General features: G+C 33.8%; 1 protein-coding gene across 22 annotated transcripts in view; it reads left to right on the top strand.

Annotated features, from left to right (window-relative positions):
• LOC130677118 (uncharacterized) overlaps window positions 1-23,810 on the top strand; it is a 169,328-nt gene that overhangs the window by 73,109 nt on the left and 72,409 nt on the right. For all 22 annotated transcript variants that reach the window (XR_008991538.1, XM_057483737.1, XM_057483736.1 and 19 more), the window contains one exon: window positions 1,248-1,316. The gene's annotated coding sequence lies outside the window, so the exon portion shown is untranslated. The remainder of the gene's footprint in view (window positions 1-1,247; window positions 1,317-23,810) is intronic.

Genomic DNA, 23,810 nt, shown 5'->3' with positions numbered 1-23,810 from the left:
GAAATCGGTTGTGCCTACCGGGCAGCCTCAACGTTTCCCGTTCTTTTCGAGTTCAAGAAACTCGAAAAAAGTTATATATTATATAGAGCTAAGAATGTCGAAGAAATAAAAAATAATTGTAAAATATGAAATTTTTTAATTTTGCTTACGATTATTCTTGATGAAACAAATAGATTCAAATAGCAATTGATAGCAATGAAGGGTTTTCATTCACATGTGGCTATTAGGTAATAAAATATTAAAGAAATGGTTGATCTAGGCATACGATGAAGTCAATTATCATTTGAGGCGAATTCATCCAGGCTACGGGTCTTCCGAGCTTATCGCTACAGATTTTATCGTGACGATTCCCAGGAGTGTCCAACTTGTAGTGACATGGAGGAAGATGCAGATCATACTTTTTTCGGGTGTCTGCCCTTCAAACACCACCGGAACCAATTAAATGTCTCATAAAGCACCTACGACATCGAAAGACCTAGTGTGGTAGAAGTTGGAATCGAGTGCAACGCAGAAAGCAGTAAGCAAATACGCAGAGGTTGTCATGGAAGACATTCGATACGCTGACCAAGATCGAAAGAAAAAGAAGATGGTTTCAAAATACAGATGACACACTGGAGCCCTTGTGGAAAAACTAACATGCATCAAAGTGTGTCAAAAGTTACTAGTGATCTGCGTATCATTGATTTTGATCAAGATAAGATATTTGCGTAAAGAATAAGTGTAGGCAACTTGTTTGTGATCGAAAATTGTATGCTCCATATCATACATATCACGCCTAATGTTTTAATCTCTTTACTATTTATAAACGTTACAACGATCGTTTGAAGTACTTTAAACGACTTTAACTACAACATAAACATCCTGAAAAATATTTTCCAATATGACAGTAGCTGATTATTATTTTTACTATATAATGATTATTTTTGTAAACGTAATTGATGAAATTCAAAAATAATACGTAATGATAGACAAACATATATTTATGCGTGAATAAATTATGTAATACACTTTGACGTTGATTAAACAAAATTGAAGTAGTCAAAAGTGAAGCGATCTTGAATAATGATAAAGATAGAAATTTTTTTATAGTTGAAAACTTGATGTCAACTTGAAAAAACTTATTTAGTTTCAGCAACTAAATTTTTATGTGGCTGTGAATTAATGCATGAGATTAAAATAATCGATATTTTATCATAATGCTGTTTCTGAGATTAGTTTCATTATGGATATTTGTTGAATGGTTTCAGATTCAATGTTTTGCATCTAACTTTACTATTTTTCATCCTGACAGAGGATCTCTACTTACTGAAATAATTGTAAGTTATCTTCTTTAATATTGAACAAAATGAAATAACGAGCAGCCTACAGTCACAATGTGACTGCCTGATTATCACTACCAAATTTATGGCATATGATTTAAATTTAATTGTTTAATACACTGATAGAAGTATTTATTTGAGCCAAATAAATATTTACTAATAGTGCATAAATGATTTATTAAATGAGATTGATTTGAGCCAAATAAGCCATTTCTTAATAGTTAATGAATGGCTTATTTGAATAGAAAGAAATGACACATGGAGTTGATTGAGTAAGGTTATGACAAATAATTTATAGGACTGTTTCATTTTATTTTTTCATGGAAAATAAGACACCCTAGTGGGCGAAAAGTTATCATAAAGATCTCATAAAGATAACATTTTTTGGATCTAATAACTTTAAGACTTATCTTAAAGATAACATAAAGATATCCCGAAGATATCTAATGCGCCCCTGAGTAAAAATGAAATTATTATTTTTACGAAAAAATTATAAATTTTTATCAACCGCCACACCACTACCGTAGAAATTTTTAATTTAGGGAAAAAACGCTATAAATATCAACCAAACGCACACGATTTAGTAGGATTCGAACCCGGGACCTTACCCACGAAAGACCGACGCTTTAACGACTAGGCTACGCTACCGACAGTGACTGGTAGAGCACTCGGCGCGATACCGAATTGGTCTGGGTTCGATTCCCAGTTCGGGCTATCTATATTTTTCTCAATTTATCTATTAATTGTCTTATTGAGAAGGTTATTTGCATGTTTGCATGTTTAGGTTTCCACTATATTTAAATGGTGCTAAACTAAGTTTTATTGTGCTATATGAGATTGAAAAGAATATATCACTTTTAAATCAGTAATCAAAAATAATTTACAACAAAATATCACAGCTATGGTGCGGTAGTGGTGCAGCGGTGGTGCGGCGGTCGATAAAAATTTATAATTTTTTCGTAAAAATAATAATTTCATTTTTACTCGGGTTGTCACGGCGGTGGTGCGGCGGTGGTGCAGCGAATAGATAAATCTTTAGTCGTCACGGCGGTGGTGCGGCGGTAGTGCAGCGAATAGATAAATTCTTTAGTTGTCACGGCGGTGGTGCGGCATTTATAAAATAATCGGAATTGTCACGGCTGTAGTGCAGCGGTGGTGCGGCGCTTAAAAAGCCGTGCAGCGGTGTTGCGGCGGTGGTGCGGCGGAATTCTGTTTTTACTCGGGCCACCTACTGATATCTTTTAGATCTCTTCGAGAAGGTATCAAAAAGATAACATTTGTCTGATGTCTAAAAGATCCCGACTCAAAATATTAAACGTAAGTTGAACGTTTTTAACGTAATGAACGTAAATTGAACGTTTTGAACTCAAATTGAACATTTGGACAATGACCGGCTTATGAGGAAGAACAGAGATAGGGAAATGAAAGCACCAAAAACTTTATCGCAAAGTTCTTTAGACTGATTCGCAAAAAGATACGTAGTATCCTCAAGGTCTTCCTCGACAACACAATCTATGATGCTGCCACCTAAACCAAGAACATAAAATTGAAGACTGACACTGCCATGAGGTTGCTTGATTAAAAATGATTTTAAATTATTATAATTGAATATAAATGATTATATATGAGATCATATATAATTGCATATGATTGTACGTAATAATACATAGAATTAAATATATATTAGGGTGGCGCAAAAAAACTGACTATTTTTTTTAACTTCCCGCCAAGAAAATTGAAAATTTTCAAAAATTCGGGAAGTTATTGGTTTCGGTCCGATTTACGAAAATCGAATTTTCATCAGATGTCGACGTTTTGAGGTCCTAGGAAGCTATTCTGACTAATTTCAAGATGATGTCCGAGTGTATGTATGTATGTATGTATGTACGTAAGTACGTGTATCTTTTGAACGGATGAACCGATTTTGAACTTTAAGGTTTCATTTGACGTGGCTTGTCAATATCTTGAAGCTGTGAGAAAGTGAGCTTGATCGGTAGGAGTTGTTCAGAGATATTCCAAAAATAAAATTTTTTCAAAAATGTTTTTTTCGGATAACTTTTAATGTGCTCGATGGACTGATTTCAAAATCGACTGGGCTCTAGAGATTTGTAAGCCACGTCGAATGCCACCTCAACTATCAAAATCAGATTATTTGTTCAAGAGAAACCGTTGTCGAAAGAATTAAAAAAAAAAAAATTTTTAATTTTTTTTTTAAATATCTCAAAAACGACTTGATAAATCGAATTTTAAATTTGATCAGCTTTAGAACTTAATGAAACGCGTCGATTGCCGCCTCAACCGTCTCAATCGGTTTATTCGTTTGAGAGATATCGTTGGAGAACAAATGGTAAAACACTATTTTTTTCGAAAAGAATGGCATACAAAAGTATTTTCGAGCTCGAAAATGTATTCACGACAAAGTTTTCGAGCTCAAGGAGCTCGAAAACAGCGGGAAGTTTGAGGGCTGGCCCGCAGGGTCAACCGATAGACAGATTTTTTTTTTTGATCTCGCATGAAAATTTGTTGGTTTACGATGTTTTAAGAAGCCTCTCCAAAAATCAGCTCGATAAAAAATTTTTAAGAGGTCGCTCACGAATTTTGAAAATATCAAAAATGATCGAAATTCGGAATTTTATTTAAAAATTTTTTTTTTCTCGTAGCAGCAATAGTTTATACTTGTAAAATCATGACTATGCTGAAAATTTCAGCCCAAAATTTAAATATTTAAACGGCGCTCAAGAATTTCGAACATTAACTGATAATATGTAACTAATAGTGTGAATTAGGTTTTGTATTTTTTTATCACTCAATTATTGTCATTTCAGTAAAATATTACTTTCGCATATCCTTATGATCTGATCATATATAGACTTGTTCTATTAGATCTGATCAGATCTAATTATATATAGACTTATATATAATCATGCATGATTAAATATAACTTCATATATGATTATATATAATCATATATGATCACATGTATGAACATATATGATCATATATGATTAGACAAAATCTTTTTTCATCGGGGGTCTATAATATATTGGACAATATATGTATATATATTATAGATCTGTATGTAATATATATATGAGGGTGGTTCGTTTCAGAGCAATATTTTCTTTTTCAAGGTGCTGACTCAAAATTTTGTAGAATATGTTGAAAAAAAAAATTTGGTCAAAATTTTAGCCCTTAACTACTATTTTTAAAGGTCGCCAATTCATTTGCCAGTTTTCCCATCCAAATAACATACAAAAATAAGTTTTTTACACTTTTCTTCACCGCAACCTGTGAAGAAACTTTATTTCTACTTAGATCATAATTTATTCTTATAGAACATGAAATTCTCTAAAAAAAAGTCGTTTACGAAAAAATTGTCTGACGAATATTCTTATTACGTAATTAGTCTTGAATGTGCATTTATATAAAAATTTTTCTTTAATTGTATTCGAGGGCTAAACTGTTGACTTTACGAACAAAAGTCAAATGACAATTTTGTAGGGCTCATTGAGCTTCACAAATATGTTGTGTAGGGCTCAATTCTGTACTCAATAGCTCAACAGTTATGCATAACTATGCATATCTAATAGCTCAAAAGCTATTAAATATAAATTTCAAATAAAAATATTAATGAAAACGAGTTTAAGTTTAAAATTCTTTAAAGAAAAATTTCACTAGCTGCTGTTAGAGCACCGTGGAATTTTTAACGTCAACTCATACTACTTTTGTGTTAATGGAAACTATCTAAAAAATGAATAAAGTCATTTTTTTAGCTTAATTCAATCACTATGAAATTTATTCATAATAGTTATTATAATCAATAACTTTATTCTATTGATAATTCATTATAGCTTATGTTTTATAATAATTTGTATACGTTTTTAATTTGAGTTTTCTTAGTATGAGTTGGTCTTAAAAACTCCACTGTGCTCTTAAAGCAGCTAGCGAAATTTTTTCTTCAAAGAATTTTTAAACTTAAACTTGTTTTTATTAATAGTTTTATTTGAAATTTATCCCTAGTAGCAATGGAATTGGGCAAGATTCTTTGGCAAGATACTTGAAGAAGCACTTTGTAAAGAATTGTACAATTCTCGACCAAGACACTTGATCAAGAATCTTTATCCAGACTGGCTGCAGACTTGGGCCAGTCTGTGACCAGAATTTGACCAGATTCTTGACCCAGAGTTTTGACATAGACTTGCGCGAGAAACGCAAAAGACGACGAGCGCGCACCTATTTCCCTCCTTTCCACTTGAATGTAAAAAGTATAGTATTGCAGTGGTTCTTATTTATAGTTGAGTCAACAAGTTTAAAAATGTTATTTTTTTAAAATTACGCATTGAGTTTGTAGTAATGTCTAGAAAAATTGATTTTCAGAATTTTCTAGCACTTAAAAAATTTCGGAAGTTTTTGAATAGATTAAGATGAATACTTAAAATTATAAAAAATGGGAATAGAATTCCGAAAGTTGTGACAAATAGAAAATTGCTTCTTCTTTAATAATCGTTTTTTAATTTTACGCTTCCTCTATTAATTTTTGAGTTATTGATAATAATCAGAGTCTCTCGTTTTTTCTATTTGATTTTGACTTATAAAAATTGCTATTTTTATTTGTAAAAAAAAATGTCTTGTCAAATTTAATGACGAATTCAATAAGCTGTCGCTCGCATTTTTAAAAAAACTAGATTCATTTTCGACAGAGAACTCATTTCTCGACTACAGTATTATAAATGGAACTAATGTAGAATGAGAACTTCTATATAGGATAGTCCCAAAGTTTAGCAATAGACAGCTCCAGATTTCTGGTCAAATTCTTGACAAATTCTGACTACAGTCTGGCTCAAGTCTTGACCAATAATCTTGATCAAGAATCTGGACCAATTCTTGTACAATTCTTGATCGAAAATCTTTTTAAAGTATCTTGATCCAGGCTGGTACAAGGCTTTGACAAAATTGCTACTAGGGATATTCAATAGCTCATAGCTGTTGAGCTATTGATAACAGAATTGAGTCCCACACAACAAATTTGTGAAGCTCAATGAGCCCTACAAAATTGTCATTTGACGTTTTGTTCATAGAGTCAACAGTTTAGCCCTCGAATAAAATGAAAGATATCTTTTTATATAAACGCACATTCAGGACTAATTACGTAATAAAAATATTGGTCAGACAATTTTTTCGTAAAAGTCTTTTTTTCAAAGAATTTTATGCTCTATAAGAATAAATTATGGTCTAAGTAGATATAAGATTTTTTCACAGGTTGCGGTGAAGAAAAGTGTAAAAAACTTATTTTTGTATGTTAATTGGATGGGAGAACTGGAAAATAAATTGACGACCTCTAAAAATATTAGTTAAGGGCTCAAATTTTGACCAAATTTTTTTTTCTACATATTCAACAAGATTTTGAGTCAGCACCTTGTAAAAAAAGATATTGCTCAGAAACGAACCACCCTAATATATATGTATATATAATATATATTATATATACACTTATCCAAAAAATTAAAGGAACAAGAAAATTTTATAAATTTTTTAGTGATTTTTGGAAGGCTGTATTTTCGTGAAAAATAATCGTATCGAAAAAATAAAAAAAGCAAATTGAAGCTTGAAATCTCTAGTTTGAAGATCTTTCAGCAAAATATTTTTTTGAGCCACGGTTTTTGCGGAATCAGAAGAAAAAGGTCGAGACAAAATTTTTCTAAATTTTTTGGTTTTGTTTTTTAGGTCTACGGGGCCGGGAAAAATTTTTCCAAAAAAACGAATTCATGGCTTGTTTAGAAAATTTATTCAGCTACAATTTGCTTTTCTTTGTTTCTCTGTACGACAATTTGCTGCTGAGATATCAGCCTTCAAATGAAAAAGGATCCTTTTGTCCTTGATTATTGATATCTCAGCAAGAAATGGTCACACAGTAATTTAAAGGGCAGTTCAATAAACTTGAATAAATCCCCTACAAGCTCCATTTTTGATTTTTGAAAAAAAAAAATTTTTTTTCATCCTTGATATCCATTTGAAAAACCTTTAAAAAATGGCCATTTTCTGGTTTTTTAGTCGACTCATCGCTACTCTGCAAATATTGATAAAAAAAATAATGTTGCCAGGTAATTTTACAGCTTAATGTACCCCCAAAAACTCTGGAAGTTTTCAGATTGATCCATTGAACCGTTTGTCCGGTCCGATTGCTCAAAGTTTTACAAAACAATTAAAGGAACAAGTTTTGTTCCTTAATCTGTGTAATCGTTATCAAAATGAAAAAATCGATTTTTTTCGGATTTTCTTTCATTTTTGCGTTAGTTATTCAGTAAATGTAAGGTAAAGAAAAAAAAAAAATTTTTCTCCGAAAAACGAGAAAAAAAATAACCCCCCGAATAAAACATAAAAAAAAAAAATTGGAAAAAATTCTTGTTCGGTCTCGTTTTTTGAAAAAAATTTTTTTTTTTTCCTCTTTACCTTACATTTACTGAATAACTAACGCAAAAATGAAAGAAAATAAAAAAAAAATTATTTTTTTCATTTTGGTAATGATTACATAAATTAAGGAACAAAACTTGTTCCTTTAATTGTTTCGTAAAACTTTGAGCAATCGGACCGGACAAACGGTTCAATGGATCAATCTGAAAACTTCCAGAGTTTTTGGGGGTACATTAAGCTGTAAAATTACCTGGCAACATTATTTTTTTTTTATCAATATTTGCAGAGTAGCGATGAGTCGACTAAAAAACCAGAAAATGGCCATTTTTTAAAGGTTTTTCAAATGGATATCAAGGATGAAAAAAAATTTTTTTTTTTCAAAAATCAAAAATGGAGCTTGTAGGGGATTTATTCAAGTTTATTGAACTGCCCTTTAAATTACTGTGTGACCATTTCTTGCTGAGATATCAATAATCAAGGACAAAAGGATCCTTTTTCATTTGAAGGCTGATATCTCAGCAGAAAATTGTCGTACAGAGAAACAAAAAAAAGCAAATTGTAGCTGAATGAATTTTCTAAACAAGTCATGAATTCGTTTTTTTGGAAAAATTTTTCCCGGCCCCGTAGACCTAAAAAACAAAACCAAAAAATTTAGAAAAATTTTGTCTCGACCTTTTTCTTCTGATTCCGCAAAAACCGTGGCTCAAAAAAATATTTTGCTGAAAGATCTTCAAACTAGAGATTTCAAGCTTCAATTTGCTTTTTTTATTTTTTCGATACGATCATTTTTCACGAAAATACAGCTTTCCAAAAATCACTAAAAAATTTATAAAATTTTCTTGTTCCTTTAATTTTTTGGATAAGTGTATTAGATTGGGCCAAAAAAAAAACAAATATTTTTTGTTTTAACGATACTGTGAAAATATTATTTGGGATGACAATAAAAAATTATTCTGAAAACTTGAGCCCTTAATATTGGCATTAATCATTGCGATTTTTGAATTTTTTTGAATGAGCGGGTTTTTGTCTCATAACTCTCAAACAATCCAGATTACCAAAATAGGCTTGAATACATTTCTTGCAGGAAATTAAAATCAGATTCGAATTTTTGTCAGATGATCCGTTTCCATATAATCATGCCTTAAACATTGGTATGATTTTACGATTTGATTGTTCAACTTTGAAATTTTGTAATTAATGTGAAAATCAGTTTCCGAAAAAAGGCAACAAATATTCTTAAAGGAAATTAAATGCTCTTCAAAAAAAGTCTCTTAACAATTTTTGCTAAATTCACTCCTTCGAAAGTTATTCAAGGTTTAAGTTGCGTCCAAACGACTTCAATAATAATTTCAAATCATTTTTAATTAGGCAACCTCATGGCAGTGTCAGTCTTCAATTTAATGTTCTTGGTTTAGGTGGCAGCATCATAGATTGTGTTGTCGAGGAAGACCTTAAGGATACTACGTATCAGTTTGCGAATTAGTTTGGAGAACTTTGCGATAAAGTTTGGTGCTTATATTTCCCGATCTCTTTCCTTCCTCATAAGCCGGTCCTTGTCCAAATGTTCAATTTAAGTTCAAAACGTTCAATTTACGTTCATTATGTTAAAAACGTTCAATTTACGTTTAAAATGTTCAATTTACGTTTAATATTTTGACTCGGGATAGCGAATTAATGATATAATAAAGTTATCTCTAATTAGATATGATTTTGAGTTTACTTAATAATAAACAACATTTAAAAAATTTTGGTTTTCATTGCTTATTATTTATAAGAATGTAATTCATTCAAAATTATATAATAATTTGAATATAATTAATAATAATAATTTAGTTTTGATAATAATACTCATCACAATAATAATAATAATAATAATAATAATAATAATAATAATAATAATAATAATAATAATAATAATAATAATAATAATAATAATAATAATAATAATAATAATAATAATTTATTGGAACGTGCCATTCGCAACAACGCGGAAAATAGATCACAACAAACCTGATATTGTGCTCTTCGATAAAACCGCTCGTGACATTTATGTCATCGAGTTTTCAGCTCCTGCTGAGTATAACATCACGGTTAAAGAAGAGCACAAACACGAGATATATCAGGATCTCCTGTTCGAAATTGGCAAACTTCACCCAGGTTACCGTGTCAAACTTGTCGTCCTCATTGTTAGCGTCCTAGGAGGGATAAAACAGTCGTTTGTATCTGCACTAGCAAGAATACCAACTTGTTCAGCGCAAGTTGAGTTTCTGGCATCGCGGATGCAAAAGGCTGTTATTCTCGGGTTCCTCCGTCTCCTAAGGCAACGAAACTTGGCCTGCTGCGCATGCTGATCATCTTGTTGATGAAGCATCGCAGCAGTTACGATTTGGCGCTCAGGTGAGGCCCTCGGTAGAGTCGGACTACCGGGGATAACCCCCTGAGCAATTAACTAAAAAAGCAATAATAATAATAATAATAATAATAATAATAATAAATGCCCACGGTGCATGTTGTGCGGCCAGCGGGGGTTCTATTAACCCCGTGGTGCATCGTGGGCAAAGTAGGCCGGCCTTCCATCTGCTGGCCTACAAAGCGCACAACAACCTTTGCATTGGGTTAACTCCCCAATGTGAAGTAAACTGAGTTCAAGATAATCCTGAACACAGAAGTGCTCCCCACAACCGGCCATTCTCGGATGAGGGCTACCCACTAGCTGGGCGGAGCACCGAGATTCCGAATGATGACGACCTTGGCGAACAACGGACTTCATTTAGGTGGACGGAGGAATTACGAGTCGATCTCCTGATGTGCTATAATAACAGTGAACCGGAGCGGAGAGGTTACATGGCTAGGATGCATGCTCTCTGGAGCGATATGCACCCTAACCATGGCCATTTTTCACAACAACGTCTGCGTGATTATGCCTCTCATCTCCGGCGAACACGAAAATCACTGTTGAATAACAGACGGCTATCTGACCGTCTGTCTTTTCCAGCACAGCTACATCAGGAGAGACGCCGTTCTTCCGAAGACGCCAACAATGATTTTGAAAGACGACAAGTATGTATCTCTAAAAAGACACACTACCGCGAAGACCAACTTGACACGGAAAACCACGAGCTATCGACTCGGATTCAGAAGGATTCTACTCTACTCACCATCAATCAAGCTGTCTATGATGCTATTTCCTCACTCTTACCTCCGGCAAGAAAGAATACTTCTTCTCCTGAGGCTAAGATGAGAGGGCGCATTGGGCAGCTTTCACTGAAGATTGATAATCTCCGGAAACATGTCTCCCGCATTCAGTGTGTGATTGAGTACGTGAATGCTCGTAAAGCATTTATGCCTAAAGTCCGCCGCATTGCGGCTGGACTACGATATCAACATCACACACTGAATAAGGAGAATCTTCTTAACATCAAAGAAGGTTTCCTTAACAGGTTGCGGGCTCTGGTGACTGCTAAAAAGTCACTAGAGAAAAAGCTGAAGCGGCTTACCGATAACTTTTTGTTTCGGTTAGGTCCTTCACGCTTTTTGACACCTAAGACATCTGTTTCCGGCGATCCCGCATCTATCGAGCGAGTAGAAGCGTTCCGGTCCGAGTTGTATGGCGATCAACCAAACGTGAGTCGTGACACTCCAGCTCTCAACGACTTCGAGGCATTTTGTCGCCATCATCGAAACGATAATGCTGGTGAAGAGAGCCCTGAAGTCAGCGTGGAAGAGGTTCGTTTGGTTCTGAATAATGGTAAGAACTGGGCTGCTCCGGGTCCGGATTGCATTAACTTATTTTGGTGGAAGAAACTTACTTCTACCCATAGCCATCTGGCCCGGATTTTTACAGCGTTTATCAGAGGCAGCGAACCTATTCCGTGCTGGCTTGTAGAAGGGCGAACCGTGCTCATCCCTAAGAAAGGTGACTTGTCCGACCCAAAGAACTACAGGCCTATCACCTGTTTGAATGCGGTTTATAAGATTTTCACAAAAATCTTGAATAATCGCATTCTACAGGAGATAGATCCTGTATGGCAGCAGATATACGAACAACGTGGCAGTAAAAGAGGCCTGTCAGGTTGCAAAGAGAATCTGTTAGTAGATCGTTGTGTCATTCAAGACGCGGTCTACTATCAGCGCAACCTGTCAATGGCCTGGATTGACTACCGTAAGGCATTCGACTCAACATCTCATGAGCTCATTCTCTTTTTGCTCAAATGCCTTGGGGTCAATCGCGATACAGTGGGATGCATACAGCGTACGATGCAACTTTGGCGAACACGGTTCCACATTTCATGTGGTAACGACAAACGTGTGACCGAAGTTGTACAGTACAAGCGAGGTGTCTTCCAGGGAGATTCCCTGAGCCCGCTGCTGTTTTGCATCTCACTGCTGCCGATATCTGTTGCGCTACGCCGTACCCGTGGATACTCAGTGGGCCCACCAAATGATCGGAAATATTCGATCACCCACTTACTCTACATGGATGATCTGAAGGTATATGCTCCAGATGAGGAACACCTTCAGACAGCCTTGAATATCGTAGGGGAGTATGCACGGGATGTCAGCATGGCTTTTGGGTTGGACAAGTGCGCGGTCGTTAATCTGGTGAAGGGTAAGTGCTCTGATTTGCGCGAAGATATCGAGTTAGTAGATGGGAGCGTCATTGACCATCTTGACACCGGAGAGTCGCACAAATATCTAGGGATTGACGGGAGTTCTATGCAGGACGTCTCGAAAATCAAAACGACTCTCTGCAGCGAGTATGGGCGGAGACTCCGGAAAATCTGGTCATCAGAACTTTTCGGGAAAAACAAAGTCTCTGCAACAAACATGCTTGCTGTCCCAGTACTACTCTACTCTTTCGGTGTCCTTGAATGCCCGGGAAAAAAGGACCAGACCTGACCATGCCTGTTCATGTATGATCAGGCCAGAAATTAGACCTGATCATGCCTGGTCATGTCTGAAGCGTTAAATACGCTCATGCCTGATCATACCTGTCCATGCCTGGTCATGTCTGTTCATGCCTGTTCATGCCTGTTCATGTCTGAAGCGTTAAATACGCTCAGGCCTGATCATACCTGTCCATGCCTGTTCATGCCTGGTCATATATGTTCATGTCTGTTCATGGCTGTCCATGGCTGTTCATGTCTGCTCATAGATCTAAAATTTTGCTGACCAAGAATCTATCACGTATAAGATTTTTATTACTTGAAGTTCATACGAAACTAACTTCTCAACTAAATCTCTTAGGTCAGTGGGTAGCGAGTTACACTTTCGAGCGCAAGGTCCACAGTTCAAATTCTGCACACGCCCGAATTTTTTATTTTTTTTTTATTTTATAGCAATAATTATAAACATGTATAATTGAATATAGTTATACATAAGTATATATAATTATATAGGGCCATTTTTTATATATAATTTTTTGACCCGGATGGGCATGAACATACCTGATCAGACCTGAACATGCCTGATCAGGCCTGGTCAGGCATGGTCATTTTTCATGTCTGATCAGGCCTGAAGACTCATGCCTGTTCATGTCTGATCAGGTCTGATCATTTTTTCCCGGGTGGACCCGAAAAGAGCTTAGAGATCTCGATATCAAGACACGCAAAGTCATGAATATCAATCGGAGCATGCACCCTAAGTCCTCACTCACCAGATTATACCTTTCCCGGCACATCGGAGGGAGAGGTCTACAGAGCTTGGAGTGGCTACATGATCGTTTGGTTTTGGGTCTAACATACGAAGTTGTCAATTTCACTGCAGATGAGAACGACTTCCTTATGCAGATTGTTCATAGTCATGAGAATCTGCAGAAGGGAACGTTCTTATATAAGGCAGCAAGGTACGCGGCAAAATCCCTCGGTCTCGGAAGAGTAAACCCTCTTATTGAACTCCCCAAGGAGGAATTTAAGAGTGTCGTCAGGAATGCTGAGCAGCAAAAACTGCTCAGTACACACATGGACAAGTCCACGCACGGCCCCGAGTCGAAATTTAAGTCGTAGATTCAACGTTTTGAACGTTGAAATCGTAGATTCAACGTTTTGAACGTTCAAATCGTAAATTCAACGTATTGGACGTTGAAATCGTAATTTGAACGTATTGAACGTTGAAATCGTAGTTTGAACGTATTGAACGTTAAAAACGTTAGTTGAACGTATTCAACGTATTGTGAGCGTAAATCAAACCGATAAGGAGTGTAAATAAGTAATATCAAAACTATTCAGATAACCACATACTTTCAAATGGAAGTACGATAAAAATTATTTTTATAATTCTGTTAGCAGAATTTCAGTTTTTTGGTTGAAATTCTACCATCTGTTCAATGAAAATACTTAGTCCGAATTTTTTATTTGTGGAATTTTCTGTTGGGATTTTCTATAAGTGATGGAAAAATAATTTATGAACGAATTTCACGATATTCCACCCCTCAGCGGGTTGCGGGGGTGGGTATTAACAATGAAAATTTTAAATTTTCAAGCTATAGCTCCTATCGACTTCAAATTCGGTAGGAATCTTCTTTAAGTGATGTAAAAATAATTTATGAACAAATTTTACGATAGCTCACGCCACAGGAGTTGCGGGGGTGGGTGTTAACAATGAAAATTTTTAATTTCTAAGGTGTAGCTCTTATATGCTCTAAATTTGGTAAGAATCTGTTATATGTGAGGTAGAAATGATCTAAGAGCGAATTTTATGACAACCTACTTCCAATATGATCTGCGGGGGTGGGTGTTAACAATGAAAATTTGAAATTCCTAAGCTATAGGTGCTACATACTCCCATTTTGGTAGCTATCTTTTATATGTGATGTAGACGTAAACCAAATCTAACAGCAAATATGCTCATAAATTCTGCGCCTAAAGCACCGATTTATGTTAACAGAAGATACCCGCCTGCGTTGTACAAGTTAAAGCAGAAATTAACCAAGAACTACCCACGACTTAAAAGAAGGACTTGGATCTCAGGGGGTGCAGTTTACATTAGACTTCAAGATGACTCAGAGCCCATTAAAATACTACCCTCAACGGATCTGGATAATATTCCTGGTTTATCTAATTAATATTTACAGGTAGACTCCATGCAAGTTTTAAGGCCAATCTCTTCCAAAGTTATTCAAATTTGTCACCTAAATGCTCAATCTTTATTATCTCATATTGATGAATTTCTTGAATATTTTAGAGTTACTGTTTTTGATATAATTGCGGTCTCGGAAACATGGTTGACAGTTCATATTGTTGATGCTCAGATTCATTTGCCCGGTTTTCACATTCACAAAAATGATCGCTCATGTCGACACGGAGGAGGTGTTGCAATTTTTGTAAGAGATACTTTATCATCACGAGTGTTATCATGTTCAAACTATAGTGAAGAATGTCCGGAATACTTAATGGCAGAAATCTTATTATCAAATAAAGATAAGATTTTCTTTTCGGTCATATATAGACCACCAAATTCAGCGTTGTTAAATCAATTTGAAGAGGAATTCATTGATTTGTTACCATTATATAATAATATAGTTATAACTGGTGATTTCAATATTAATTTAATGAGCAATTTGAGAGACTCAATATATCTTCGAGACTTTTGTACAAGTCATGACTTGCATATAGTGCAATTTAATGCTACGCATCACACTGCTACATCACATACTTGGCTTGATCATTTCTTTATTAACAGTTCTCTAAACTTAAAGGCTTATGGACAATCGGTCGTGCCATTTCTTTCTGGACATGACCTTATCAATGTGACGTTAGATTTAAAAGTAGAAAGGCAACGTACTAGAACAGTTAAATATCGTGATTGGAATAGGATCACTGATGAAGCTGTTGAATCAAGAATTCGTGTGAATGGTAATCTTAACATAAATGAAGATCTTGCACCAAATGAATTTCTGGATATTTTAAATAACGATATTCTCAACACTATTAATGCTATTGCACCAGAAAGAACTATAAAAGTTACTAGGCCTCCTGCCCCATGGATTAATTATGATATACGAGAACTACAGCGGAGACGTAATCGCTTATATCGTATCTTCAGGAGAACTGGCTTCGCTTATACTGAGTACTGCAATGTCCGTCGTCTAGTTAAACATCGTATTACTACAGCAAAGAGGAATTTTTTTCAAGATAGATTTGAGAGAGTTCGTAACTCGAGAGTTATCTGGGATGATTTTCGACGACTTGGTTTATTAAAGGTAAATTTAAATGGCTGCTCTCACGATATTGATATTGATGGACTTAATGATTATTTTGTGTCAGTTTGTAAAGAAGTCTCTGACGATAATGAGTTGAAGCTGGCATGTATAAATAATAGTGGGAGACCTATTCAATTCTGCTTTCAAAATATCTCTGCTGAAACTGTTAAAAAAAACATTATCAGAATCACTTCGAGTGCTGTTGGGCCTGATGGCTTATCAATAAGATATTACAAGATTTTACTTAAATATTACCTAACGGAAATAACTAATTTGTTTAATTCATCTTTGACATCGGGGATATTTCCTACACAATGGAAGAATTCGTACATCAAGGCTTTGCCGAAGATTAAATCACCGCAAGAATATAGTGATTATAGACCGATTGCCATATTGTGTTCATTATCAAAAGCCTTTGAACGTTGTGTTCATGAGCAAGTTGTAAGATTTGTATCGGAAAATGAATTAATGGATAGATTTCAAACTGGTTTCCAGGAGGGCGCAGGTACGCAAACTGCCGTCTTGCGTTTATGCCACGACATTCGGCTAGGTATTGAAGAACATTTGGTGACAGTTGCTGTATTCTTCGATTTTTCTAAAGCCTTTGATTCAGTAAATCATCTATTACTAATAAAGAAGCTCAACGGTATGAACTTTTCGACGGAAGTGCTACAATGGTTTCATTCCTACCTAACGGGTAGAAGACAATCAATTAGCTATGAAGGTGTTCAGTCAGCATGGAGAAAAGTGTCTAGTGATGTACCTCAAGGAAGTGTGTTAGGGCCATTATTATATGCATTATTTGTTTCAGACTTAGGTCAGCTCATTACTTGTAATTATCGATTTTATGCTGATGATTTGGTCATCTACCTAAAGTGTTCTATGCCACAGTTACAGATTTGTATTAATAGCCTAAATAGAATTATACATAACATTGTTGCTTGGTGTGAAAGAAATTTTATTAAACTAAATTCTGGGAAAACAAGAGCTATAATTTATGGATCACCACAGCATGTCAGTAATAATATATGTATTGATGCGCCTAGAATAATTGTAAATGGTGACATTATAGAATATGTTACTTCATTAAAATATCTAGGTATTATATTAGATAATGTTTTATCTTGGGATAAGCAAACTGTATCAGTATGTAAGCGTGCAATGAGTTGTTTAGCAAGACTAAAAATGAATGACAATATTTTTAATATGACTATACGTAAAAATCTAGTACGGGCACTTATCTTTCCGATATTTGATTACTGTGCTGCACTGTACACAAATATATCTGGTACAAGGAATACAATGCTACAAAGAAAGTTAAATGCCTGTATTAGGTATATTTTCCATGTTTGCAGATATGAGCATATTAGTCCGTACAGAAAAAGACTCGGTTGGTTGGAACTTTGTAATAGACGTGAGTTCTTTTTAGCATGCATTACGTATAAGATCTTACGAATGAATTCCGATAAAATACTGAGAAAGAATTTCTATATCTTGAATACTGTGCGTGCACGTGCACATCGTCAAATTGATGTCTTGTACCAACCAACCTGTCGTACATATACTTATGAACATTCATTTTTACTGTCTGCTATCCGAGTATGGAATGATCTGCCTTCGTCTATTGTGTCAATTACAACTTATAAAGAGTTTAGAGCAGAGTGTTATAATTATTTTATACAGAAAGAAGAATTGTTGATTAATGGTTAAATATGTACTTATATACTATTATTATATAATTGGAGTCTACCGACTTACCTACCTAACTATCTATTCATTTAATTTACTAAATTTATATTAATTTTTGTATGTTTATATTTAAATATTATTATTATACTATACTTTGTAATACTTTTGTATATTGCGGCCCTTAGGGAATCTCGATTCCAGGGTCGAAAAATTATTAATAAATAAATAAATAAATAAATAAATAAATAATTCATAAACGAATTTTACGATAACTCACCCCGAAAAAGATTGCGGGGGCTTTAACAATGGAAAATTCCTGATTTTAAACTATAGCTCTATAGGGTCCAAATTGGGTAGGAATTTTCTGTGAGAGATGTAGAAATAATATACAAACGAATTTTACGATAGCTCACCTTACAGCGGGGTTTGCGGGGGTGGGTGTTAACTATTAAAATTTTTAATTTCCAAACTATAGCTCCTATTGTGGCCAAATGTAGTGAAAGTTTTATCTTTTCTGTATGTGATACAGAAATGATCTAAGAGCGGATTTTACGACGAACCACCCCTAATAAGGATCGCGAAGGTGGGTTAACAATAAAAAATCATAATTTCTAAAATATAGCTTCTAAAAGCTGTAAATTTGGTAGGAATCTTTTATTATTCACGAGGAGATCATCTCAAAACAGATTTCAAAAAATTCTACTTCCAATAGGCATTGCGGGGGTAAGTGTGTTAAAATCTAAAATTTTAATTTCCAAACTGTAACTTTTACAGTCTCAAAATTTAGTTGGAATCTTCGTGGATAATGTCAAGTTCAGCTGAGAATGGATTTTCTCAAATTCTAACCCAAAAGGGATTGCGGGGTCGTTACCCAGTAAACACATTGACGTAAATTTGACGTCAGAGTGACGTTACGCTAAGTCATCATTTACGTAAGATATAAGTCACGAATGAGTCAGGTGTGACTCATTATTTCCCACTTTTTTACGTAAGATTATGATGGAAAACTAATGACGTATATATGACGTAAATGTGATGTCTGTGTGACATTTTATGACGTCAATATGACATATAGGTGATGTCAAAATTATCAATTCGGAAAATATATTTTTGAAAAAAAAAAAAAAAAAAAAAATGAAATACCGAATGTTTGATTTGATTATTACCGCGCGAACGCATTGTGAATTCTGAAACAAGATTAAATAACGTTAAATGATGAAAAAATCCTGGGCATCTGCTGGGTTCGAACACAGCTCCTCTTAGCTGGTAGTCCTGAACGTTGCTCACTGGTCCACATCACGAGAGTTCAAATCTCGTGCTTAATTGATGTATTTAGAGTGAAATGCCGGAAAAGACAGAGTTCATAAGTTTTCGTGATGGATTTTTACAAAATTTAAAAATACTCCATGAACTTATATGAAATTTTATAGAAACAATATTTGTGGGCCTTGATGATAATTGTATAAAATTTCATTAAGTTTCATCAAATTTTTTAATTTTTTGTTGTGATGTGAAATTTAAAAAATCTTATATAAAATTTTGCGAAACATTAAATAATTCCACAAAATCGTATGAAATTTAATCGATTGAAAAATTGTGATACTTAAACTTTAGAATCATAATATCAAAAGAGTTCAAACTGTCGTTACATTTTCTTTGTCATCCTAAATGATATTTTCGATATATATCATTTAAAAAAATAAAGTTAATTTTTTTATGCTCACGCTAATGTTTTAATTTAAAACGTCTGAATAATCTATTATCGAGTTTATCGATTACTTTGACCCCGAAAATGTTCGACGTTTAGTTGTTATTTTTACACATTTACACATATTTGAAAATTCATTCTATGATTGTTTTATTTCAATAAATAGATGATAAAAAACTTTGACTCGGAAATTACATCAGCATTGCGTAAAATACTGACCTGTCACTGATGTAAAGATATGATTTAAGAGTGACATCCATATTACGTATAACCGTGACTTTGCTACTGACATAAATGTATGATTTTAAAATTACGTCATTATGATATACGATAATGACTTTATTACTACGTAACAATGTGATGTAGATTTTATGTCAAACGTACGTAATACATAAGTCATAACTATGACGTCATACAAGAGTCATGCTTACATCAATATGATGTCACAAGCTTTACATCATATTAAAATCATGTAGAACGTCAGATTGACATCAAATTTACATCAGATGCCGTGACATTGCTATGACCTACATATGACGTCAAAATAAGGTCATGTGTTCACTGGGTAACAATGAAAATCTCTCATTTTAACATAATAGTTTCTATGGACTCGAAGTTTTGATGGAAGCTTTTATTTATAATGTAGAAATCATCTCGAATAGGATCTTACGAAATTCTTCTCCAACATAGGAGTGCGGGAGTGATAATTGTCAAAAAATTCATATTTTTCAAATACAGTTCCTACAGCTATAAAATTTGATAGAATCTTAAGAGAAACAGGAAATTACAGGGATGACCTTCGAGGTCAACTGATTTAAATATTTCTTTCTTTATGTCAATTATTATTCATTTTTGGAAGATAGCCACGGAGATGTTATAGAGGTTGCACTAGAGTTTCATTGAAAGTTACAATCAATATTAGTTTTCAAAGATCTCAAAATATCAAGATTGAATAAGAATTTGACTCTCAAAAATCAATCTCAATTTAATAACTTCCTTAATTCCAATCATCTGTGATTTTATTAGTTGATTGAATAAGCAAGTATCTAAAAATTAACTCAATCAAATCTTTAGGAAAAGCTTTTAGCTAAATTTAGCCCATAGGTTATTTTTTACGCATTGGTATATGTCATTTTTTCGTAACTTTTAATTTTTACTATGGATCATATATTTTTTTTAAACAGTTGAATCTATATTTTTTACGTTCAATACGTTCAAATTACGATTTCAACGTTCAATACGTTCAAATTACGAGTTCAACGTCCAATACGTTGAATTTACGATTAGAACGTTCAAAATGTTGAATCTACGATTTCAACGTTCAAAACGTTGAATCTACGACTTAAATTTCGACTCGGGGCGTGTTCTTTAAGCACGTGCGTGACCATGGCTTGACCACCCAGCTGTCGTTTTCCTTCGTTAAGTCAGCTGGCCTGATGTCCGAGACCGAAGGATATATTTTCGTCTGTCAAGACGGTGTAATCAATACCCTCGAATACCGTGCGAAAGTACTCCAGATGCAGCTACCCGACACATCGTGTAGGGTGTGTAAGCAACATCCTGAGACGCTTATGCATCTCTCGTCAGCATGTCCTGTGCTGGCAGAGGTGCATACATCCAGCGTCACAATGCTGCTCTGCGAGTACTTTTTTACCACCTTAGACATAGGCACGGTATCGATAAAACACCAGTGCTGCCTTATCTACCAGGAGATATTCCGCAAGATGTTGAGAATGACCGTTGCCGTATTTACTGAAACGTGCCATTCGCAACAACTCGGAAAATACATCACAACAAACCTGATATTGTGCTCTTTGATAAAACCACTCGAGACATTTATGTCATCGAGTTCTCAGCACCTGCTGAGTATAACATCACGGTTAAAGAAGAGCACAAACACCAGATATATCAGGATCTCCTGTTCGAAATTGGCAAACTTCACCCAGGTTACCGTGTCAAACTTGTCGTCCTCATTGTTGGCGTCCTAGGAGGGATGAAACAGTCGTTTGTGTCTGCACTGGCTAGAATACCAACTTATTCAGCGCAAGTTGAGTTTCTGGCATCGCGGATGCAAAAGGCTGTTATTCTCGGGTCCCTCCGTCTCATAAGGCAACAAAACTTGGCCTGCTGCGCATGCTAACTATCTTGTTGGTAGAGCATCGCAGCAGTAACGATTTGGCGCTCAGCTGAGGCCCTCGGTAGAGTCGGACTACCGGGGATAACCCCCTCAGCAATTAACAACAAAAGAAATAATAATAATAATAATAATAATAATAGTAATAATAATAATGATAATAATAATTTTTTGGACGTGATTTTATGATTGATTAATTTTTGTAATGAAGGGATTACCCGAAGAAAAAAGATTTTATACAATTATATATAGACTAAACTGTCTCAAATTAAGCAATTATTTTTTTTTTTCGAAGAACTTTGAAAAATCGAAAGGGTATCTTAAAATATTGTGACAGTTAAAATTTGAGCTCTTAATATTGATATCTAATGGTGGCTGTTGATAATTTTCGATTTTTCATTTAGTAACATGGTAGAAAATACATAACTTCCGAAAAAATCAAGATACAAAAAATCTTTCCTTAAACATTTTGTAGGAAATTTACTGATCTACAAATATTCTATGACTTTTGCAGAAATTCAACCATTCACAAGATATCCGACGTCGAAGTTTGGTACAATCCGAAGAACTTGTTTTTGCTCGTTCTGAATTGTATACCATGTCAACTAATGAGAATATAGCAATTCTCAATACCGTTTTTTGTAGGAAATTGAATGCTCTACAAAAAAATCTCTTATTATTTTTTGATGAATTCATCTGTTCAAAAGTTATTGGAGCATGAAGTCAAGTTAGAGTAAATTTCGAGATATTTTTACTTTTCCGGCGAAACTATTGGACTTATCGTGAAATGTCATGAAATCTTTTTTGTAGACACATTTATTTCCTACAAATTATCTCTAAAAAATTTTCTTCAAATTCTGTATTCTCTTCTAGTTATTTCAATTTAAATGCCAAGCTCCTAAAAAAATAGTGTTCTGATCGATTTTAAGAGCTTGACATTAAAATGAAAATAACTAGAAGAGAATGCAGAATTTGAAAAAAATTTTTTAGAGATAATTTGTAGGAAATGAAATTGTCTACATATAAGATTTTATGACATTTTATGATAAGTCCGATAGTTTTGCCGGAAAAGTAAAAAGATCCCGAAATTTACTCTAACTTTACTTTAAACTCCAATAACTTTTAAACAGATGGATTTATCAAAAAATAATAAAAGATTTTTTTTTTAGAGCATTCAATTTCCTAAAAAAAACGGTATTGAGATTTTCTGAATTCTCATTAGTTGACGTGGAATGAAATTCAGAACGAGCAAAAACAAGTTCTTCGAATTGTACCAAACTTTGACGTCGGATATCTTGTAAATGGTTGGATTTATGCAAGAATCATAGAAGACCTTTTTTGTAGGTCGGTAAATTTGCTACAAAATGATTGGATACAAATTTTTTGTATCTTGATTTTTTCGGAAGTAATGTATTTTTTACCATGTTACTAAATGAAAAATCGAAAATTATCAACAGCCACCATTAGATATCAATATTAAGAGCTCAAATTTTAACTGTCACAATATTTTAAGATACCCTTTCGATTTTTCAAAGTTCTTCGAAAAAAAAAATAATTGCTTAATTTGAGACAATCTATTAGACTATATATAATTATATATAGACTGAATATAATTGGATAGAAATAATGGCCCGATCCAATTATATACAATTTGTATAGAAATTGTATACAATTCTATATATTGCAATTATATAAAATTGTATATAATTATAGAGAATTGTATATAATTTGTATAAAATTGTATATAATTATATAGACTTGTATACATTTTGTATATAATTGTATAAAATTTTTATACAGTTGTATACAATTGGATCGGGTCATTTTTTGTATATAATTTTATACAATTGTATAAAATCTTTTTTTATCGGGTACGGCTTTCTTCATTTACTTTCTTCATTTAAATTAAGGGTAACGTTTTGTTAAACTTTGTTAACATCTTCAGATCCTCATTTTTGTATATAATAAATACAATAAATTTCATAAAATTTTACAATGTCAATATGTAAAGTGAGCAAATGAAACTAGAGGATCTGGTTTAGGCGTGAGGTTTTAAACAATTAAATAGAATTAATAAATAGAATTAATAAATAGAATTAATAAAGAATAAATTATAGATTTATTTACACTTTTTACAGATAATTATTATTAGAAATAATTATTGTTAGCGAATTCAAACACAAGATATACGCGAGAGCGAATGCAACTAAAAAGAAACGAATCACGTATAAAAATGTCGACACGTGGTCGATAGCGATTACTTCACGGAAATTGATTCATTAATTAATTATCCGCGAATGACAAATTATTAATACTCAATAAATAGCAGCCTTGATTTACTGACTAAAT

Source organism: Microplitis mediator, chromosome 11, assembly GCF_029852145.1.
Source record: "Microplitis mediator isolate UGA2020A chromosome 11, iyMicMedi2.1, whole genome shotgun sequence".
Taxonomy (NCBI): Eukaryota; Metazoa; Arthropoda; class Insecta; order Hymenoptera; family Braconidae; genus Microplitis; species Microplitis mediator.
This window is presented reverse-complemented; position numbering and strand designations above follow the sequence as displayed.